Here is a 21535-nt window from a genome sequence, read left to right on the forward strand (position 1 = left end):
CTAACCACTGGCAAACATCCGGGGTAAAATACCAGCCCATCATTCTTTTGCCCACCATGCCACCTCAGTGTGGACTCAGCCACATGCAAATCAGTCTTGGCACTGCTCCAGTGGGAACAGTCCAGCCTGAACTGCCAAGCCAGGCCCTCTCTGACCCAGAACACAAGAAATGAAAAACCAGTTTCACCCTGATTGGGGCTCTTCAGTCAGGTGCAGCTTATTTCTAGTGGCACAGTCATTAAGGTGGAACAGGAATGCCCAGACGTGGGTCCTGTGCTCAATGAGTCACTGGAACCAAACTATTCCTGGCTGACGAATCCTAACTAGGGAGTAACTGGTTCTGGGCTGCTTTTGTTCCGGTTCAGGGAGGACCTGGTGTGGCAGTTCAGCTGGACTGTTCAGACAGGAGTAGGGCCAAAACAAATTTGCATATGCCTGGGCTTAAATTGAGGTGTCACAGTATGCAAAATAAAGATGGACTGGGATGCAGGCCCAAGTAATTATCAGTGGTTGAGATTATTTCAAGCATTCCACCCATCACTTTTCTGTATACTTTAGTGTGTCGCCCTAAGTGGGACAGATATGCCCAGACATGTTTCCTGTGCACATTGTGAAACTGCAACCAAGTTATACCTGGCTGATGAGCCCAAACTACGGCAAAAGCGGTCCTAGGTTGCTTGTGTTCCAGTTCAAGGAGGACCTGGCAGTTCGAGATGGACTGTTCCAATTAGAGAAGGGTCAAGGTTGATTTGCCCATGGCTGGGCCCAAGCTGAGGTGCAATGGAGTGCAAAATAACAAGGGACTGAGGTGCAGCCAGAGTCATTACCAGATGCTGAGATTAATCCAAGCATTCCATCCATCACTTTTTTGTATACTTCAGAAGGAATCACTTGCTGTAAACGCATGCCAGCCTGTCTCCTCTGTCTCCTCCTCTTGCATTCCATTTTGTCCCTCCCAAATATAGGGCAGTGTAGACACAACAGGGGAGGTTCACAAGCAGTTTCTGCATGCTTCTGCATTATTTTGTGTGGCAGGGCTATCTTACAATTATCCCAATGCCCTTCCCTGAAGTGACTGCCTGCACCCAACCTGAAACACAGGACTAACGATGAAGTCCACAAGTAGCTCTTCAGTAAAACGAGGATTAGGAGCTATGAGTTTTGTGGCTCGGTTTTTGCTTTGCATTTTGAGAATAATAGTCCTGACTTTTACATTAGGAACCACAAACCAACACGACCCAGCATCCAATTAAAATAGGCTGTATAAAATGCTCTATTTTCACCTGTGTCAAACTGCAAGCTCTCTCTTATGTTTGGTATATCAAAAAGGACATTGCAAGTCAATTAACAGTTCAAACTGGGCACAGAACTTCTCTAAGTCTAGAATGTTTGCCCCAACCTGCACTATGTTTCCTATATGTCCTGAGAAAAATCAGACAACTCCTGTCGCCTGATGACTTGAGATCTGAAGCACAGGCACTAACCATCTCCCATCTGGATTACTGTAAGACAATTCATGCAGGAGTACCACAGTACCGTCTGTCAAAGTGGTTTTCCATGCCTTGGCAAATTTCGTCAAAAAGGAATTTCAATCACATTTCACTGTGATAAAACAAGTACATTGGCTAGCCATTTAATCCAGATTACAATTCAATATTTGTTGTCTACCTCACAAAATCCTAGTTATTCCTCTATTGAGAGACACACCGCTCAATAGCATTTCTGGCACTGTGACAAGTTCCTGGGACTCACTCACTCATCATTTAGATTCCAACAGGATTTGCTCACCTTCAGGCAGATGCTGAAAAAGGTACATGTTCTTGCTCTACCTGAACTGAATGTGCCTATAACCGACCAGTTAAACCTGACATACTTGGTTGACTTTAGAACCCTGTGCACTGTATCACTGAAAACTAATGCTGCTTGTGCACTTTCTTTAAAATTTGGTAAAATTGGCCTACACCTAATTGGCAGATGTAATTTACTTATATGTCCTTAGTAAATGGTACTACATGTACCCAGGACCTGTAAATGAAATGCTACTGGTGGGCCTGCAACACTCATTGTGCCACCCAATAAAGTAGCCCTTTAAAACATGTCTTAGGCCTGCCACTGCTGCCTGCAAAGCAGTTTTACACTGCCATTTCAACCTGCCAAATAGTGCTTTTTGGATTGGGAGTAGGTAGAAATATACTGTTTGCACTCAAATGATTTGTAATCACAAATCCTCTTAAATGGTAAATTCAGATTTCCAGTTAGAATTCAGAAAATGCCACGCTTACAAAGTTGGCATTTTTTTTATCCCAATCATTTGTGCCTTCTACCAGTGTCCCTGGTCATATGACTGGGAATGGCTGTGAATTGGGGTTTGTGTATTGCTTCCAGCCACTAATACAAAAGGGGCTTAGTTATGGACACGATGGGCCATCCCGGCAGGATGACTGGGGAAAGGGTGTATCCAGACTCACTTACATATCAAAGGGCTTTGCCTCCTGCAAAACAAAGAAGCCTGATATTAGGCCGGCCCTGCCATTTGTGTCCAAAGAGCCAGTAATTGCCAAAGCATTCCCCCAGGTTGTAGCTGACAACCACAAGAGTCACTATCCTGTGGCTCTAGTTCCAATTGAATGGTGAGTTCAGGTATGCCTGTGAATTGTCTGCTTTATATCACAATGGAGCACACCATCTGGAAGGGTTTGGAGCCCTGGAGATGTTATGGTTGACTAGGTGCGTGTGCCTGACCCCACAGTCCATGGCAACCCTGGAGGCAAGTCAAGAGGACCTGGAGCCTGGAAAAATGACCGAAGTACCTGCCAAAAAGAGGAAAGGCAAGAGGCTTGAAATATCCACTTCCGAGACTCCCACAGTCCAGTAGGAGACTGAACCTGAGGGGGATGCCCTGGAACCTACAGGGGAGGACATTGATACCTTGGTAGATCTACTGGACTGGCTAGTGAGCTGAAGGGGATCCATCTGGGGCATAACTCTCTAAAGCCCAGAGGGAAGGCTCTACTCTTGATGGCCCTAGTCTTGGAACTCTGGAAAACATCAGAGCATTCTCCATCCAAAGAAAAGGTTAAAATCTTGAAGTTTGGAATCCACACAACGCAAACTCTGCCCACTATGGTTGCCAACATGAAGTTCCAATGAGACCTGCTCTTCGTGTCGACTGCAACTGCCAGCGACAGCCGGCAATGCAAGATCTGTACTTCCCACTACCGCAATGACAGCCCACGATAACTGCACTTAAGAAGCAAAAGCAACGCTCGCCTGTGACACCTGACTGACTCTTTGCACTACAGTGACAACAATCTGCTCTGCCTGACCTGTTCTCCGTGCTACAACGTTGACTGTCTGTGATGCTCAGTCTGCTCCTCTTGCCCTCCTTCAATGTGAATGGATTTCTTCGCTCCAGCCTGTGAAGGTAATTCTTGAGCTTCATTTATTAAATAAGTGTGCCTTGTCCACATACAGACTTCCCTTAAGATCCTAGTTTGGAGAATGTGTGTAAAGGGCGGTTTTGTCTATGCTGCATGCATTGACATCTCAAAAACCACATCACAGCTTTGACTGTTTAACCACACCACAAACAGTGAATCTCTCTCCCCCCTCTATGCTTCCATTAGAATGCAGTCCTGCACCCTTTGAGCCATCATACTTGAGAAATTGTCTAAAGAGTTGATTATTTTTAGCTAGTGAATCTGACATCCCAAATGCCACAACACTTTTTAACTGCTATAACCTCTTAGTATAAAACAGAAAAAATGGATCCTGTGGTGTCATTTAACAATTCCTGATAATGTATGCACAATTGCAATAAAAAGGGGTTATTTGGATATCAAAAGGAGTAAAAAACATATCCACCTCTAGTTTTGGTTAACACAATTGTTATTTATGAATGAAGAAGTATACAGTATTTCACAAAAGTGAAACAATGGTGCGTGGTGTCCCCCGCGAACATGGAACCTGAAACATTGGTGACATATTTGTGTTATGTGCAATTGGTTTCCAATATTGTCTAAAGTCGACCATCACAAATAATAACTAATTAGTAACAGTGTAACCTAATGGGCGCTGGTTGACGGTTCGGTTGAATTTCTGTAGACGGCGTTTCGACCCTTTGTGCAGTGTAGGGTCTCTTCAGGACTTAGTGATGTAGGGACATCTGAGGATTTGGTTGTACAGCACATGTTGAGCGTGCAACCCAGGAATTGAGAGGAAGAAGAGATATAGTCACATGGGACCAAGCCGGGTACCCAACGTGAGGGGAAGGAGGCCGACAATGAGAATATTGGCACTGAGTATGATGCTGAGATGAGTAGCTTGTTACGTGGGTATACAACGATCCGTGCACTCCAGGATGATCTATGAATTAAAAATAATAGGACATCAAGTTTAAATGCTTGGAATAATGGTGACTGAATAGTGAGTAAAATGAATCATGCGGAGTAAGGGATCTGAAAGTCTCTTGTTAGTCATGTGTCAGAGATCTGGGCGTCTATAGCCACTACGCACACGCGTAGAACCGTGTCTGCCCGTCTTTCCTGGTTGAGTGACCATGTGAGTAGGGTTTCCCTTGTCTCCTCATCTCGACAACCTCTTAGTAAGCAGCAATGTGGGCTTTACTCTTCTAAACCCATCTAGGTTTGTACACAGGGCCGGCGCTAGGCATGGGCAGTATGGGCAGCTGCCCTGGGCCCTGTGCCTAGCCGACCAACATGGGGCCTGCACCTCTAAGCGCCCCCTGCCTTTGGCCTCACAACTGTGGTGTTTCACTGCGAGACCCAAGGCCTCGCAATCATGTGTAACTCTGACAGTAATAAGCGAAGTGGCCCTCTTTCCTGGGCTTCCCCACGCTTCCATGACTACGAGGAACAGGGAAGGGGTGCTACATCATAAGTGCGAGGCTTGGGGAACAAAGGGCTCTCCCAGGCTAATCATGGTCTCAACTGCCACATAAAGGCACCGCAGGACACCCACTGTCCCGCATATTTAACCCATTAAAATGACCAGCAACTCTCTTTCAGCCCTTGATGAGGTTGTGAAAGAGATGCTTGTGGATGGCAGACAGGAGGCTCTGCAGTACAGAGGGGTCCTGCACAAGCAGCTTCAGTAGAGCCTTCAGCTACTGGGAAGCAAACAGTCTTAAATGAATGAATGAAACCTATACTCAAGACCTGTACTGAAGGAATGCTCTATAATGTTATTTAAAAGTGCTGTCACAATGGTAAATCACTGAATGACGCACATGGACATTATTATATGTTCAGGAACAAACAGTTGATAAAATTAGTAGAGCCAAGACTGCAACACACTTCTGCTTGGTGCATAGGCTATACACAGGGCCACTGGAATTATGCAGCAGTGGATGGCCAAATTATGCAGCAGCCTCTACTAAATTATGCAGTAAACCCCCCCCACCCCCAAATGATGCGGTATAATGCAGTACATTTTTTGAAAGTATTACTTCATTATTTTCTCACATTACACTTGTTAACACAGTTGGCGAATAGGTTGCTCCTCATTAGTATCGGTTTAACACCCAAACATGGGAATAAGAAACCAATAGGTGACCAGTCAACCTATGAAATGGGCTTTTCACTGCATTGGCAACACGTGTTGCTGCATTTTTAGGAACTTTTGAACCGTCTGAGCTAAAAACATTTTTGGGGGATAAATTCTGTAGATTATGTAGCAAATGCTAGATTATGTGGCAAATGCAGCAAATCCATAATTATGGGAAAAACATAATTTCAGTGGCCCTGGCTATACATTTACCACTGGATTGTATTTAGGTGAATATACTATGTGACTGGGCACTTCTCCTCTCCTAAGTAATATTTAGTCCTTTTTTTAATGAGACACTTTCTAGCAGTTTTTAAATGGAATCACAAATCTCCCAATCTTGCTAAATAAAACAAAAAATACCAGAGCAATGCATTCAGAAAAATGATTGATCAAAGCACACAATTTGTCCAAGTGGGAGGGCAATATTTTTTTAAAACTGTCTTCTCGTTCTAAGAGTTTTATATAGCGCTGGCTTGATCCGGAGGTATCAGAGCGCTTTACATGAGGTTCCACAAAAATTACAATTACAAGATTACATCAGTTCCCACTTACATCAGTTGCTAGACAAACAATTGCAAGAGACATAGAAGACGAGATAATTGAAGTGTAGAAGGGAAGGGGGGAAGGGTAAAGGGATAAAAGGGAGATACGGCAGAGAGACGAAAGGAAAGTCTGTCCAAAGTCCGGCTGGGTAGGTGATGGTCGAGGGGAAGTCCCAAAACCCATCTCCTCTATAGCTATCAGGTAGCTCCACCGAGCATTGGCCAAATAGCTCAGTCTCAATGGGAAAAACAATTAAAGGAACAAGGAGGGCAAAATAAATGGAGCGTAGAGGGGAGGGGGCATGGAAGGAGAGAAAGGGGGGATAGGGGAAGAGACAAAAGGGAGAGACGAAATGAGGTCTGTCTAATGGCCGACTGGGTAGGTGACGACCAAGGAGGGAGTCCACTGTCCATCTCCCCTATAGCTAAACCAGGTAGCTCCATCGGGCATTCGACAAAATAGTTCAGTCTCAATACATTGGGAGAGGAGAGAAGGAGAGACAAAAATAGAGGGAGGATGCGGGAAGAGACGACAGGAGAGACGAAAGGAAGTTTGGCTGAAGACCGACTGGTAGGTGACGTCCAAGGAGGGAATACCCGATCTGTCTCACCTATAGCTAAACCAGGTAGCTCCATCGGGCATCAGACAAAGTAGCTAGATCTCAAATGACGAGGGAAAAATTCACAGATAGACAGGGTGGGGACTAAGGGCCAGAAAATGTGAAGGCAGAGGTCAGCAACAGGAAAGTAGAGAGGAGTAGAGCGAGGCAATAAACAGGGTGGGGATTAGGGCCAGGACAGGTGAAGGCAGAAAGGTAGGTTGGCAGGAAGTTCCCATGGATCTGGTGGGCTATAGATCGCGGTCCTGGTGTTGCGTCACGAGGTCAAGGACCCTGGTGCCCACCGAATTCACTTCTTGCTGCAGGGACGACACTGCTCCGACCAGGCCGAACGTAGATGATCCATTGAGGATTTGATGTCACGACTGATGTTACTGCGTAGTTCAGCTTTGTAGTCCTTGAGCATGTTCAGGCGATCCGCTTTTTGAGGGTCATTGTTGCTGCGCCTGTGTCTCATCGAAGTGTAGATCGTCTTTCAGAATTTGGTAAGAAGTCCGAGACCTTGTTTAAAGACCATCCCGTCGCCTACTTAGGCGGCCTAAGGAGCAGCCCGAGAACGTTTTGGACTGCGATGGTAGATTAGCGCTAAATTCAAGGCTGCAGACCGTTGCGGCACGTGAATATGGAAGGCCTCGCGTCCGGGATATGTTGGGACAGATGGCTGGTGCTCAGTAGTGAAAGTTGTCAACACATGTGTTCCCCTACGTCAGTAGCAGCAGATATAGCACTCAAGCTGGAGAGACTGCGCTGAAACTCGTCGACAGCACCGGGTGTCCAGGGGCCGCTGCTGCCTTCTCTGTGGTTAGTCCACTAAACTACAACTGCAGTGTCAGTGATTCCTACAGATAGGACAAGGGAGTATCCTCCCCAGGGAATTGTCATTCTAGTAATAGTGTTTATTTCCATCATATTTGGTTGAAATGGAGAAGCTAAGATTAGATGTTAACCCCTTAAGCGCTGCCGTCGGCCAACGGTCGTCGCGTGCACTACCTTGGTAGTGCTGCGCACGTCCGTTGGCCGACGCGGCCCCACCCATTATTCGAACGTTCAGCACTGGGCGCTGAACATTCGACGCTCTAAACGAGTTAAATATCCTAGGCCCCTGGCTAAAGCATACCCCTTGGACAAGGTCATGTGGCAGTGTTTATTTACTGGATAGCTAAACTTGTTGCTCAAACTTTGCGTAGTGATTAGTAAAGGCTTACTACAGGACGTAGTAACAGGAACGGAACTCAAATATAGTATGAATATCAATCACAATAAACTCAGTCTCCAGCCAAATGATTTTAAGATGGTCTGTGTCAGAGTTGTAAAATGAAGTTCCAAAATATGTGACTCGCAGTTCCTCCCCTCCACAAGAAACTTCTTCTGATGTCTCCGCAAACACAGTGTGTCCCCAAAGGTACAAAGTGTCATGTGAAATGAAAATGGGAAATTGGCCACCTTACCAAGGCATCGCAGTGCCAGACCATGCTGGTGAGCTCCAGGGGAAGGAGCCCCCTCTCCTGGGACTTGCAGTGAGGTTGGTACATATCTGCGTGGCCTAGGAACGGAGGCTCTTCTCCTCTGAGCCTTGCAGCACTAGACCATGGATCGGAGGCCCGGGTCAGTGGAGCCTCCTCTCATGGGCCTTGCCACACCAGCAAATATATGTGAGGACCAGGGATTCTGACTACCCTTTGCAGGGCCTAGACCATGGCTGGAAACACATTGAAATGGGACCACACCCCCTGGGCTTCACTGTACTAGACCGTAGATGTGAGGCCCAGGGTAAAGCTCCTACCCACTCCCCTGGCCCTCTTAGTTCTGGATCATGGGGGGAATGTCCAGGGGAGTAAACCCCAATTAACTGGGCTTGCAGCACCAGACCATTATTGCAAGACCAAGGGAAGAGAGCCTTATTATGTTGGGCTTCACTTTCCTGGGCCTCACAACTCTAGACCATGGTTGAGAGGCCCAAGGCATTGGGGGGGCAGGATGGAAGGGAGGGCTACTTATTTATTTTATGTATTTATAAAGCGCAACGCTCATCCTAACGGATATCATGGCGCTGTGTAACGGAACATATGGTAGGGTATGTTGGGGCCTTCAGCTGCTTGCACTTAAGTCATAGGAAAAAGCTGGGTTTTTAGCTTTTTCAAGAACATTACATAGTTTTCAGTGAGACGCAAGTCTTTAGGTAGTTTGTTCCAGTGTTTAGCTGCCAAGTATGAAAATGATCGACCTCCTGTTCTTACTTTCTTTATACGCCTGGGCCTAGCTAATGCTTGGTGTCGAGATCTTAGGCACCTCGTATGAATATAGAATTCGATTTTATTCTGAAGAATTCTAGGCCCAATGCTATGCAGTGCTTAATGCGCATGACTCAACAGTTTGAATCTGGCTCTTTTGGCGCATAGGTAACCAGTGGAGCTGTTTCATGCATGCAGATGCTGAACTAAGTGTGCCCTTGTTAAGCGTGAGAAAAGGTTGTCTGCCATGCCGGCGTACAGTGCATTACCATGGTCTAATCTGCTATTGAGTAATGCCTGTGTGACCGCCCTTCTGCATTCTAGAGGGATCCACGGAAAAAGCCTTCTTAGGACTTTTAGAATTGCAAAACCTCTCCCGCACAGAATTCGCCTGTGATCCTGCTTTGACAGGGTATTGTAGATGGTTATACCCAGGTTTTTTGCGCATTGTTTGGGCGCTGGGGCATCTCCCACGGATTGGGGCCACCAAGTGGCGTCCCAAATTAAGTTAGCTCAGCCGAAAAGTAGTATTTCCGATTTACCTGCATTCAACCTATGGCAGTGTTCGGACATCTATATTGCCATCTCTGAGAGGCAGTTGTTTAAGTGAACCCTAGTGTCCTCATACCTTTCTTCTATGGTTATCATCAGCTGTGTGTCGTCCGCATAGGAGCAAATGCTGAAGACCCAGTTCCTACTTATCAATGCCAGAGATGACACATAGGCATTAAAAAGTGTTGGGCTCAGGGGGGCTCCTTGGGGAACAACACAGCTGATGTTTCTTTGGTTTTGAGGTGAACTGGCCCATTTGTACCATCTAAGTTCTATTCCTCAGAAAGGAGTTAAGCCACTGGAGGGCTTTGGCGTGAATCCCCTTTTCATAGAGAATTTTCAACAAGGAGTTGAGTGAGACCTTGTTGAACGCTGCCGACAGGTCTAATAAGATCAGGGCAACAGCCTTTCCTTGATCAGTCAATGATCTTATGCCGTCAAGGACAGCTAGGATGGTGGTTCACCAGCTTTTCCAAAACCTTGGAAAGGTAAGGGAGCTGGGAAATGGGCCGATGGTTTTCTAGATTATGAACAATTGTTCCGGTTTTCTTCAGCAGAGGAGTCACTACGACCTGTTTCCATACTTCTGGGAATACTTCTGTATCTAGTGATCTATTAAGATGGTGAGTGACATAAGGGCAAATTACCAAGGTGATCTGGGAAAATATGAAATGGGGGGATGGATCAAGGGGGATCCTGATTTTACTTCCATAATGGCTCGCTCAATCTCTAGCTCTGTAAGAGGGGTGAAGTTTCCCATCTGTGTTGCAACCTCTGGATGAGGGGGTAGGTGTTCCAAGTTAGTCACTGCTTAGGAAGAGTTAGTGTCGAATTACGAGTAAATTTTGCTGATCTTATCGGCAAAGAATTCACTTTACTTTTTCCTCAGAAGGAGGCAGAGTTTGAGACAGGCTGGCCGGTTTGCAAAGCTCCTTCCCTACTTTAAATATTTCTTTAGCCGAGTTAGAGTTTTCTTTGATCCTAGTTGCAAAGTAGGTCTTCTTTGCTTTCTTGCTGGCATTGTTGTAAATCCGTAACTCAGTCCTATAGCTTGTTCCATCTATTTCCTGTTTAGACAACCTCCAGGAGTGTTCTAGTGATTTACACTTCCTTTTCAATATCTTGAGTTCTAGTGAGTACCACTTCTCAGATGAAGGCTTGTTTGTGGGTTTAGATGTAAGTTTGGGGGCAAAGGTATCTAGGGTAATGGTGATCTCAGCTTCAAGCCTACCCTAGGCCTCGTAGCTATAGTCCTGTCCCATAAGGCCCAAGGGAGTTGTACTCTCTCACTTACACCTAGTACCAGGCCCAAGTGTATTAGGGGCACAATGCACCTGAATTATGGCAGTATTTTACTGTGCAGGATGTGGACAAGGTTGACAGGACACTTTATTTATGCACCAGAGCCAGGGCACCATTGCTATGCAGCTTGACTCTCTTTAATAGGCCTCACAGCCAGGTTTAGCATTGTGAGGCTGAGGACAGATTCTATCCTGGGCCTCTCAGCCATGGTTGGATGCACATGGAAGGGAGTGCCCGCACATGAGCTTTGAGGCACTGCTACTTGGCTATGAGACAATGGGGGGGCTCTCTCATGGGGGCAGCTATCAATAGTGTAGCATGTGCTTGTGCTGTGGCGCCAGGGTTCATGGATGGCATGGAGCAGGTGCATCAAAACTATTACTATGTTTTACTGCCCAGCCGCTTTTACTTGCATCAGAGCCCACACTGTGCCACTGGTCCCTTCTCCCATGAACCTCAGAGCCATGACACGGAGCTGCGAGGACTACGAAAAGCCTATCCTTTCCTAGGATTTATAGCTGTGGTCCAGTTCTCAGAGACCGAAGAAAAGGGGCCTTCTGCCCTAGGCCTCCCAGCGCTGGACCATAGCTCTGAGGGTCGTAGCTATGGATAGCATAGCAAGTGCAGCATCACTGTTGCCTTGGGGATTTTGGGGCCAGTGCAGCCAAATTATGGCTGCATTTTACTGTCTATTCAGTGTCCTAAGGGAATGGGGAGAAGCAATTTACCTTGTGCGCACCAGTGCTCAATACTCCACTGATACGGCACAGGCTCCCCTCTCAACCAGGTTTCTCCGCTGCAAAGCCTCGCATCACAGGATCATGACAATGTGACCCCTTGCATGGGATTAGCTGATAATACTGCAGCAGGTTCAGTAAAAGTGGAACTCTGGGGAGCTAGGTCCCAGATATATTTAAATGATGGCTGCCTTTAACAGAACAATGGCTGCAAGGCCCATAGGATGTGGCCCCTTCCAAAGGTCTTAGCTATCAGTAGTACAGCAGGTACAATGGCACTAGAGCCAGAGTGTTCTGAACCATATTTACCAAAATGATGGATGTATTGTTGATCCATCTTGTGGATCAGGCAGGGTGAGGGGGAGTGGTCCATTGTTCTTGTCTTGACCATGACCTGTGGCACCATTGCCACTCCGGTAGCCAGCTCACCTAGGCCTCATTGCCTTGATCCAGCTATCAAGTCAGGAGAGGCCCTCACTCCCCTGGACATGACAGCCATGGTCCAGTCTAGTGCGGCCCACCAAAGTAGAAAGGCAGTATTCTTGTTAAACAGCTAGCCTTTCTTGCTTGCCAAGTGACTGATTCAGACAAGCAGTCTAAGCAATATGGGTTAATAAACAAATAGTTTAGCTGTGATGCCTGGAGTAGCCCAGCCCAGTGACATGTCTTCGCACTGGCTCTTCTGTACAGAGGGGCAGCATTTACTAACATGGTAACTGGGATGGAGGACTTGTACTAAAGGAAGTGAACTACACAGGCTACTTTATTAAAATGTTTACCTTTAGAGTTTCTAAAATGGAGGGATGTAAACAGAGAGAATGAATCACTACAGAAAATACCATCTTCTTGGTGAAACCACAAGTAGTCTAAGTGTCCTGCAAAGTAATAATGGAAAGTTGACTTGAGTCCTGGGTGGATGTCTAGGCATAGGGAGGGTGGAGTGTGTTTGTCACTTTTAAAAGTTAGGGATTGATTCTTTTCACCAAGGTATCCCAGCCATGGCCCTATGCTCTGTAAGGCCTGGAAAAGGAAGGCCCCCCCATATGCTTTTCAGTGCTGGACCATGGTGGGAAAGGCTCAGGCAGCGGTTGTCCTTTACGTGGGCCTCACAGACATGGTCAAGCACTGCATGATTCGAGGGGGCATTCCCTAGAGTATATAAATACCGCATGCACATATGCATACCTAATGCACTAATCAGGACACAAATTGTTAACATTTGATTGAATTTATACGTTTTGGAGAGACCTAGGCCAAACCTTTCCATCCAGTGTGACTAATACAATGTATTTCCAGTTAACTGAAATTTAAAATATATGTGCCTATTTTAATTGTGTTAATATTTGTTTTTGTTTTACTGATATTCGCACAGTTGCTCTACCATAGACAATTGATGGCACTTCCTATGATGTCATTTCTGTGATAGTATGCAAATAAGCGGGCCTTACACATTACCTCTTCGCCTGGGGCGCCAAATGTCCCAGGACCGGTACTGTTTGTACAAATCACCTTTCTGTTGAAAAAGCACACGGATCGACGTCAGGGTGATAATTCAAACCACAACTGTATTTGTTTGGCAGAACATGAAGACACAACTTAGTCAAGCGCATGAATGCTGGTACCTGGCACTCCACCCGTTTATATATATATCCCCCAAACATGTTTCAAACCATAACAACCCGCGTGCCAGGAATGGTGTGCCCACTGCACTTGAACCCCAACACCAAGACATGAGTGCTGGGAAATCTCAACGTCAATGCTCCAGTTTGTGCCACAACATAATACGCATGTGTCACGCGCGCACATGTCACGCTTGTGCACACACAGAAGCCCTGCTACCTATATGCAACTTTCCTATTCAAATGGCCTGTCTTCATGAATCTGCAGCATCAACCGAAAACGCACCAGCTCGGCAGACGCACACTGTCCCAGTAATTGCATAGCTCTGACTCTCAGAAAACCTTTATCAGCTGTTCATTTGCAATAACATTCCGATGTGTTCCGAGATTCCTAGAATTTTTATGCCAATTAGTTGGCTAACACGTCTCTCCTTTAGTCAAAAAAATAACTCTATCTTTGAATGCCTTAACAAAAGTAGTAGTATTTTCAATGATATTCACCAGAAATAAATCAGGTTTATAGATATATAAGAAACAGAGCGGAGTGCTACCAAGAAGTAATCACTGAAAGCAATGATGATAGTCAGGCTGTTGACCTTGAAGTCGAGTTACAGATGCTTCTCTTTACAAATACATCCTAGACGCAGGCTTCCATAGCTTAGAAAATGAATAGGCTTTTAACAAACACCAGTGAATTAGACTTGCCACATCTTGTAAATCACAATGACTTCTAACTAAAATCGGGGAACTTCACAGTTTAAAGGGCTTGTGCTCTACTACGCTTACAGAAACTGGGAGTAAATAGGAGGAAAAGGAGGTCTTTAGCAACTCCAAGGAGGTGGACCGGGGCTCTTCTAACAATGCGCTGAAGTTTTCCCAAAACAACTCCAAAATAAGAAAAGTTAATATAAATCCTGTTTAAGGTGATCCAATGTTTGGAAAATCAAACTTAAGTGAAACATGGAAGCATAACGGCTACTAATCAGGGGCGGCTCCGCCAAGTGGGCAGAGGAGCGTCACCCACTGTTTTCACGCAGTGGGAGAAGCAGAAACATAAAATGGTATTATGAATACAATTGTATGTTTCCGCTTCTCGCACTACGAGAAAGCAGAAGGGTTTGGTTGGCGGGGGGTGGGTGGGCGGTCCTGCTCCAGGCAGGGTAGGAGTGGCTTGCCCACTGTTGTGGGTGCTGACTGCTTTGTCGGTCCTCGGGCCACCACTTGACAGGGTAGCCTCACATCGCAGAGTCCAGGTGACTTGTGTTCGAAGCCTGTTGTGTCCCTTTGGCTTCTGATCAGGAGTTCAGCCAACTAGCCATTGGAGTCACTCTGATTTCTGGTTTCAAGATATGCAGGTCTAGCCATTCTCACACAAGCAAAAAAGCACAGGCAGTGTATCAGCACAGCATTGCAAGAGTCACACAGAGTGCAGTGCTGCAGAGTGACAGTCTGTCAGCTGCAAAGCAGTCCTTCTTCCTGGCAGAGTATCCACAGGTCCAAAAGTGTAGTGAAGTCTTTAACTTGGCCTGGAGGGGCTGAACCTTACCCCTGCCCACCAGGCATCACAAGTACACCACAGACCCCTGTCCTATCTGGCAGTTACTGGCCTTTATAGTCAAACCTGCCAGTTGCAGAGCCTGAAGCATTCTCTGGAGATTGCAAAGGTGGTCCTTTCAGCTGCCGTATACAGCTATGTCATACAGATAGGCAGTTGAGAAGGCCTCCATACCAGCAAGGACCTGGTCCACCAACCTCTTGAAGGTGGCAGGAGTATTTTTGAGTCCAAAGGGCATCACCCTAAACTGGTAGTGGCCCTCTGGAGTGGAGAAGGCTGACCTCTCCTTGGCTTCTACTGTTAGGATGATCTGTCAGTACCCTGACATAAGGACAAATGTACTTAAGTACTGGGCGCTCCCTAACCTGTCAATCAGCTCATCAGCCGGGGAATTGGATATGCACCTGTTTCTGTGACTGAGCTTGGCCCTCTATAAACCACAAATAACCTTAGTTCAGCTTCGATGCTCAGTGGGGCAGCATTTGGTGCCAGAACCAAAGGACTGGACCAGGGGCTACTGGAGTGTTTCTTCACCACCAATTCCAGCATTTTGGAGACTTCACTCTTAATGATTGCCCTCACCTTATCAGACAGCGTGTAAGACTTATTCTTGACAAAGGAAGTTGTCTCCTGTGTTCACATTATAGGTACACAGGTGGGTAGTCCCAGGGATGAGGGAAAACATAGAAGAGTACTGCTCTAACACTTTGTGGCAGTCCCTCTGCTGTTCAGGAAACAGTCAGGGGCACAGGATTACTCCCTCCACCAATCCATCTTTCTCATTTGGGTCCAAAAGGTCAAATATAGGTTTACTCTCCTCCTCCTCTTCTCCATCTGTCACCAGGGTGAGCTCAGAACTTTCAAAATGGGGGTTGAACCGATTGACATGAGCACACTGTGGGGGTCCCTAGGGGTGTTAAGGTCCAGCGGGTAGGTATCCTCACCATTCCTCTCAATCACCTGTCTCCTCACTGGTAGTTGCTCTTCTCTTTGCAAGCACTTTTACACCATTGGCTATAATGCGCTCAACAAATTGTAAAAAGATAAAATACAGAGAAACCTACTCTGTAAAAAATCCCCATCAGGGCCTTTGCAAAATACCTCAACACACGCCTGACCTTTTACACCCCCACCCGCCAACTACGATCGTCCAATCAAGCCCTCGCCACGATTCCACACATCCGAAGAGCCACCATGGGAGGAAGATCCTTCTCCTACTTAGCGGCCAAAACCTGGAACTCTCTCCCCACCCACCTCCGCCTTACACAGAACCACCTCTCCTTCAGAAAACAACTCAAAACTTGGCTATTTGATAAGTAACGAACACCCCACTCTGCACCCCCTCTGGGTGAGTAGTGTGCTATACAAATTTTTGACTTGACTTGACTTGACAGGTGCAATTGTGGTCTTCAGAGGGATTGCCTCTTGGTAACCTATGGCATGATCCACCAGAACCAGGATAAACTGACAGCCTGAAGTGGTTTGGGGATCCAGAGGCCCAACAATGTTGATTCCCACCTGCTCAAAGTGTGTGCCAACAATAGGCATGGGATTAAGGAGGGCTTTAAGCCTCTGCCCATCTTCCTATTGGCCTCGCAGGTTACACAAGTCCTACAGACTGTATCTGAGGAAGTCTTGATTCTAGGCCAATAAAAGTAGGAAACACATCTTATAAAGTTCTTGTCTTGGTCCAGGTGACCTGCCAGGGGAGAATATTGTGTACTTACTGCGTCGATGTGATGATTATGCCGAAAGACCTACCCTCTCTCTACCACCTCAGGAGAGTGGTAACACGGAAAAGGCTGGATATTAAGTAATCATGCATGCTTCCTTCACAGGTATTTTGACACTACCCCTTGCACTTTACCCATCAAGACACATCTAACCTCATGGCCCTACACCCCCACTTCACATTACGGCTTTGGAAAAAAGATCTCCAAAAAAGAGCCCCTTAAGAGTGCCTTTCAGGCATTGCAGTGACAGCTCGACACAGAGCAAGCCCAATGATAAAGCATGAACTCACTTGGGTGTGTGAGGACCCCAGTTTCAAAAGGAGCAGACTCCTCTCCCACCCTTTGGATACTAGACTGACCAGTCACATATTCTCTTGAGTTCACTATGTCCAATGGAATACCATACCTGTTTGATTCTATTGTTTTTTCTCAGGTGTCAGGCCAAACTTGTTGACTGGTATGGTCTTCATTGCAGTGTAGCATGTCTGGCCCCCCATCTCTAGTGTTATAAGTGTATCCCTGCCCACTGTGGGCATGTAACTCCATATACTATCATCCCAGGAGTCCTCTGGGACCTTTTGCACTATTAGAGCCACTTCATAGGCTGCACGCCATTTGTCTATGTCATGCCCCACTACATAACTGGGCCACACAAACATGGGTACTCAGGGTCTTACTTCTGTAGTAGATGCAGGTAATCTGCCATTATTACTGTTGCTGGAACCCACTTGTAATGCTCTTAAGTCCCGCTCTCTGAGGTTGAGCTCATGGGTTAGTTTCCTTTCCTCTAGAGACAATCTCCTTTCCTCCAGGGCTTGCTCCTTATCCAATTTCATTTTGGCAATCTCCAGCTTTAGTTTTTTACCCCTCCCTTCTCTCTTCCAGCTCCTCTGGGGACAGGTTCTTGGAGGAGACACTGCTTCATCCTCTGTGGATCACCACTGCTTCCAGCAAGTTGTTGGACCCCTTCACTGGCAGTTCCAGAGCCACCTCAGATTCCAGGATCAGGTAATCCTCCTCCTCTGGCATTTCCTTCTGCTCCTCCTCTGGGACCTCAGTCCTTGCATTTCAGGCCTCTTCCCAGGCTCTCAGAGCTGTCTGAAGCTCCACCTTCCTGGTGAAGCCTCGCATAGACAAATGAAATTCTCTGCAAGAATCTTTAAGCTGGGCCACAGTATAGGATTCTAGCTTCCAGTTCAAAAGAAATGACTCCAGATGCACATGCCAGTGTGGCAATTTGAAATATAGACATGGTTTAGCAAAAAATAAATAGGCCGATCATGTAGAATTGAAAAAGGCTCAAAAAGGTCTTAGTACAGAGTTACAGTGAACAATGAATTACTAAACGTTATTGCACAAACACAAGTCCTATCCTCACCGCTGATCACCAGTGTTAGAAATGTGGTCTATATTTGGGACCACCGGTTTAGTCAGTATAAGCTAGATACACACTAAAAGATAACCTGCGCTCACCCTATGGTAGCTTTGAACCGAGCAGTAAGGCTTATGTAAAGTGGCATTGTGTAAAGTATTTGTGCAACACACACATGCACACACACACACACACACACACACACACACACACATGCACACAGTAACACAATGAAAACACCACAAAAAGACTCCACACGGGTGTAGAAAAGCAGACAATAATTGCATTCATAAATGAAGCCCAAAATTAGAACAATGCAATGTACAGAAGCTGAGTTATGAATTTGTAAAGAATAAAAAGAGCTCTGAGCTGAGATAAGTTGGTTCTGTAGTGTGATGCACCAGGTTTTGCCAGCAGCTGAAGAATGGGTTGATCTCTCCACACTGCCATGGCGGTGATGCGCGGTTCTGATTCGTTGTGGTTCTCAAGGCTATACGTTGGTTCCAAGAGCAACGTACCATTTTTACTTATGCAACCAGATCGATGTGCTGGTTCTGCTACACACAGAACGGAGATGCATCAATTTCTGTGATGCAATTATCTAGGTCCAATTCCAGTGAAACAGGCACAGGAGCAGGGGTAAAGACTGACATCCCTGACTCTCAAGCAACAGGAGGCAAGCCAACAAGCCCTTGGGGATCACTTCAGTGTAAGGCAGAGTCTAGCTCTCCTCATCAGAGTCAGAGAGCAGCAGGCAGCAGGGCAGCATGGGAAAAATGCTAGCCTTCCAGGTCAGCAGTCCAGCAGAGGATCAGTCAGGGTGTGGGAGGGGAGGGTAAACGTTCTAAAAAACATCATCTGCAAAGAAAACTTTGGTTATCCAACACCCTAAAATACCAGTTAATCAACAGCACCCAGAAAATGCCGCTTTAACTGTCAGAGTACAGACTTTTTCTCTCAAACTTACCACTGCACTTAGCTCTTTATGAGAGCAATTAAAAGGGTTTGAGAGAAATGTTCTATCTCATTTAGATAAGCTTGGAATGAATCAGTCAACATCAGCATGTCCCTTGTCCTTCAGGGAACCTCTAGGTCCGACTCTACATCCCCCTCCGTTGGAATCAGCACAATTTTCTTAGGATACTTACTATCCCCCCTATGGTTTTAACAAGGGATGTCGACACAAACAGCCCCTTCTAGTCTATTCCAAAAGGCTGTGAGCACCCTCTGCCGATCCTCACGGAAAGGGCAGGTGCCATAATTACATTTCCTGGGACCAGTCTTAACACTGTTATACAGTTCATGCCGCCCCAACTAGACCTTAGAAATTCTTCTTTTATACCACCCATCAATTTGCAGTGCTCTACGTTTCAAAATCATTCTACTTTAGAGCCACCACATGTTTTCCCAACATCCAAAATGGATCCTTTGGAGCTTCCACCTGCAGCCACTCCCTATGTGGTAATTTTAGACAACGTGCCCAGAGTCTCTAGCTCAGCACCTGAGTCCTGGGAGTCCCTACGGAATAAATCTTTGAGCTGGCTAAATGCAAGGGTTGGCTTTGGCAACACACTCTTTGCTGACTTAAGAATGATCAGGAGAGTTAAATGGGTGGGCTCAGGTCGTAAAACCTTGGAGGGAGACTGTGTGGTGCTCACATTCATAACCGTTAACTTGGTAAAGCTAATATTAGAGAGAGCTCTCACGACTAAGCAGATTGTTGTTTTACCTCTTGTTTTTTTCTACCAGCCACCAGTCCCGTCCTCTTTAGAAGCCCTGCCATAACACCAGGTGTACTTTCCTGTGTTACAATTTCCCCAGATAAAAATTTTTAATAGGTTCGACCCACTCTCCACCCTATGTTGTGTGGATTGACTGAGGGATTCTAACCAGCCCAGCAGCGACAAACCGTGCGGACCTGTCATACCTCTAGAACATGCAGGGTTCCCTTGCTTGGGCTCCAACAAGATTAAAAAGTTGCTGCTCAGGCCCTGCTCCGGCACACAATCCTGGTACTGTTGATGCCCCTATTTAATTGACATCACCTCACACCGACACTGAGACTCCCATGGAATCTATTACGGTTTTATAATGGAATGTTGCTGGCCTACACAATAAAAGTACGATGAGCGAGTGGCTTGATTTCATTACCAAACTTGACATTTTATGTTTACAGGTAATGTGGTCAGTGGACCCTATACACTTAAATGGTTTTAAAAACATATCATTGTCTGGCGATCCAATCCAATAGCGGACCTCCTAAAGAGGGATTGCGCATTTACATATCAAACTTGCCAGATCCCTTGAATACAACTGTAATTGCTATCAGTGCATATTATCAAATTGTCATTTTGCAAATGTCTGCACACTCTTTTATGGCTATTGTAAATTTCTATAGCAATGCTTGCAGCCAGGAAATTATTGCTGTTCTCAATTGTTTAGATCAGACTTAGAGATAGCCTTCCCAGACAATTGTAAGAATTCTTTAGTTCTCTGGGGTTGCAATTTTAACATTTGTGTATGCCCGCACTCATCTAACAAGAACTGTGGCATGAAGTCCCCAGATCAATCAATCAACCAGGGGTTTGTAAAGCGCACTACTCACCCATGAGGGTCTTAAGGCGCTGAGGGGGTGGGGTGCAGTTCCAGATCAGTCAAAGAGCCAGGTCTTGAGGCACTTCCTGAAGGTGTGCAGAGTGGGGGACCGTCTGATGTTGACTGTGAGCTTGTTCCAGATCTTTGCTGCGACGTAGGTGAATACTAAACAACAACAATGGTTCTGTCGGGGATCACAAAGGATTTGAATAACCTGTAATTAATACACATTCCAACAACATATCCCGTGAAGGATATAAGAAGACACACACTACCAGATATGGATCAAAATGTAAATCTTTTTAGTATGAACATTGGTTGTGACTAAATCACCAATTTTTGGGATAGCTGTCCAAAACAAAAAACACATAGACTATATACATTTAGTGATGGGGTTGTGACTGGTGACAGTATGCTATACAAAACTGAAACAAATGACACATTATCATACAGTTATACAAAACATTAAATCATGGATGTCCACTTTTGGTTACAGTTGTCACAACGGGATTGATTATTCCCTTGTTTTAGTTGAGACTTTGTGTGGACGGATACACGTAAAGAACATCGAAGTTTCGCCCATACTTGTTAGTGCAAACTTGAAAGCATCTGTGTCGGGTCTTCATCAGGACTCAAAGGGGAGGTAGGACAGCCTGTGACTGTAAGACAAGGGAATGAAGAATCAGAACTGTGCGTGTGTCAGCATTAAGTAGTAAAATAAAAGTGACCCATAGGGGCTCACCTGAATGAGCGTATGCACTCTCTTGAGTGGGTCCTTCTAAGGCGGGTGAAACTGTCAGCCGACAGACTCGATAATTATTCTTGGAGTAGCGGATTCTATAAAAAATATAATCAAGGCACAAATCAGGCCTCTACTGGGGAACCTAGGTACTCATTATATGTCTCATTAGCTAGGTTCTGATCATGATTGAGATCCATACCTTGTTTCTTTATATTACACACCAGCCTGTGTGTCGATCTGGGGGTGTCGCTGTAGCGATCACCGCAATGTATAAACGGGGGAGAGAATCTGGGAGGTGCCGCAGTAGCGATCCCCTGCAATGCAAAAATGGGGGAGCCCATGGTTAACCAAATAAGGGGAACCAGCA

The sequence above is a fragment of the Lissotriton vulgaris genome, chromosome 3_1, assembly GCF_964263255.1.
Source record: "Lissotriton vulgaris chromosome 3_1, aLisVul1.2, whole genome shotgun sequence".
NCBI classification, from domain to species: Eukaryota; Metazoa; Chordata; class Amphibia; order Caudata; family Salamandridae; genus Lissotriton; species Lissotriton vulgaris.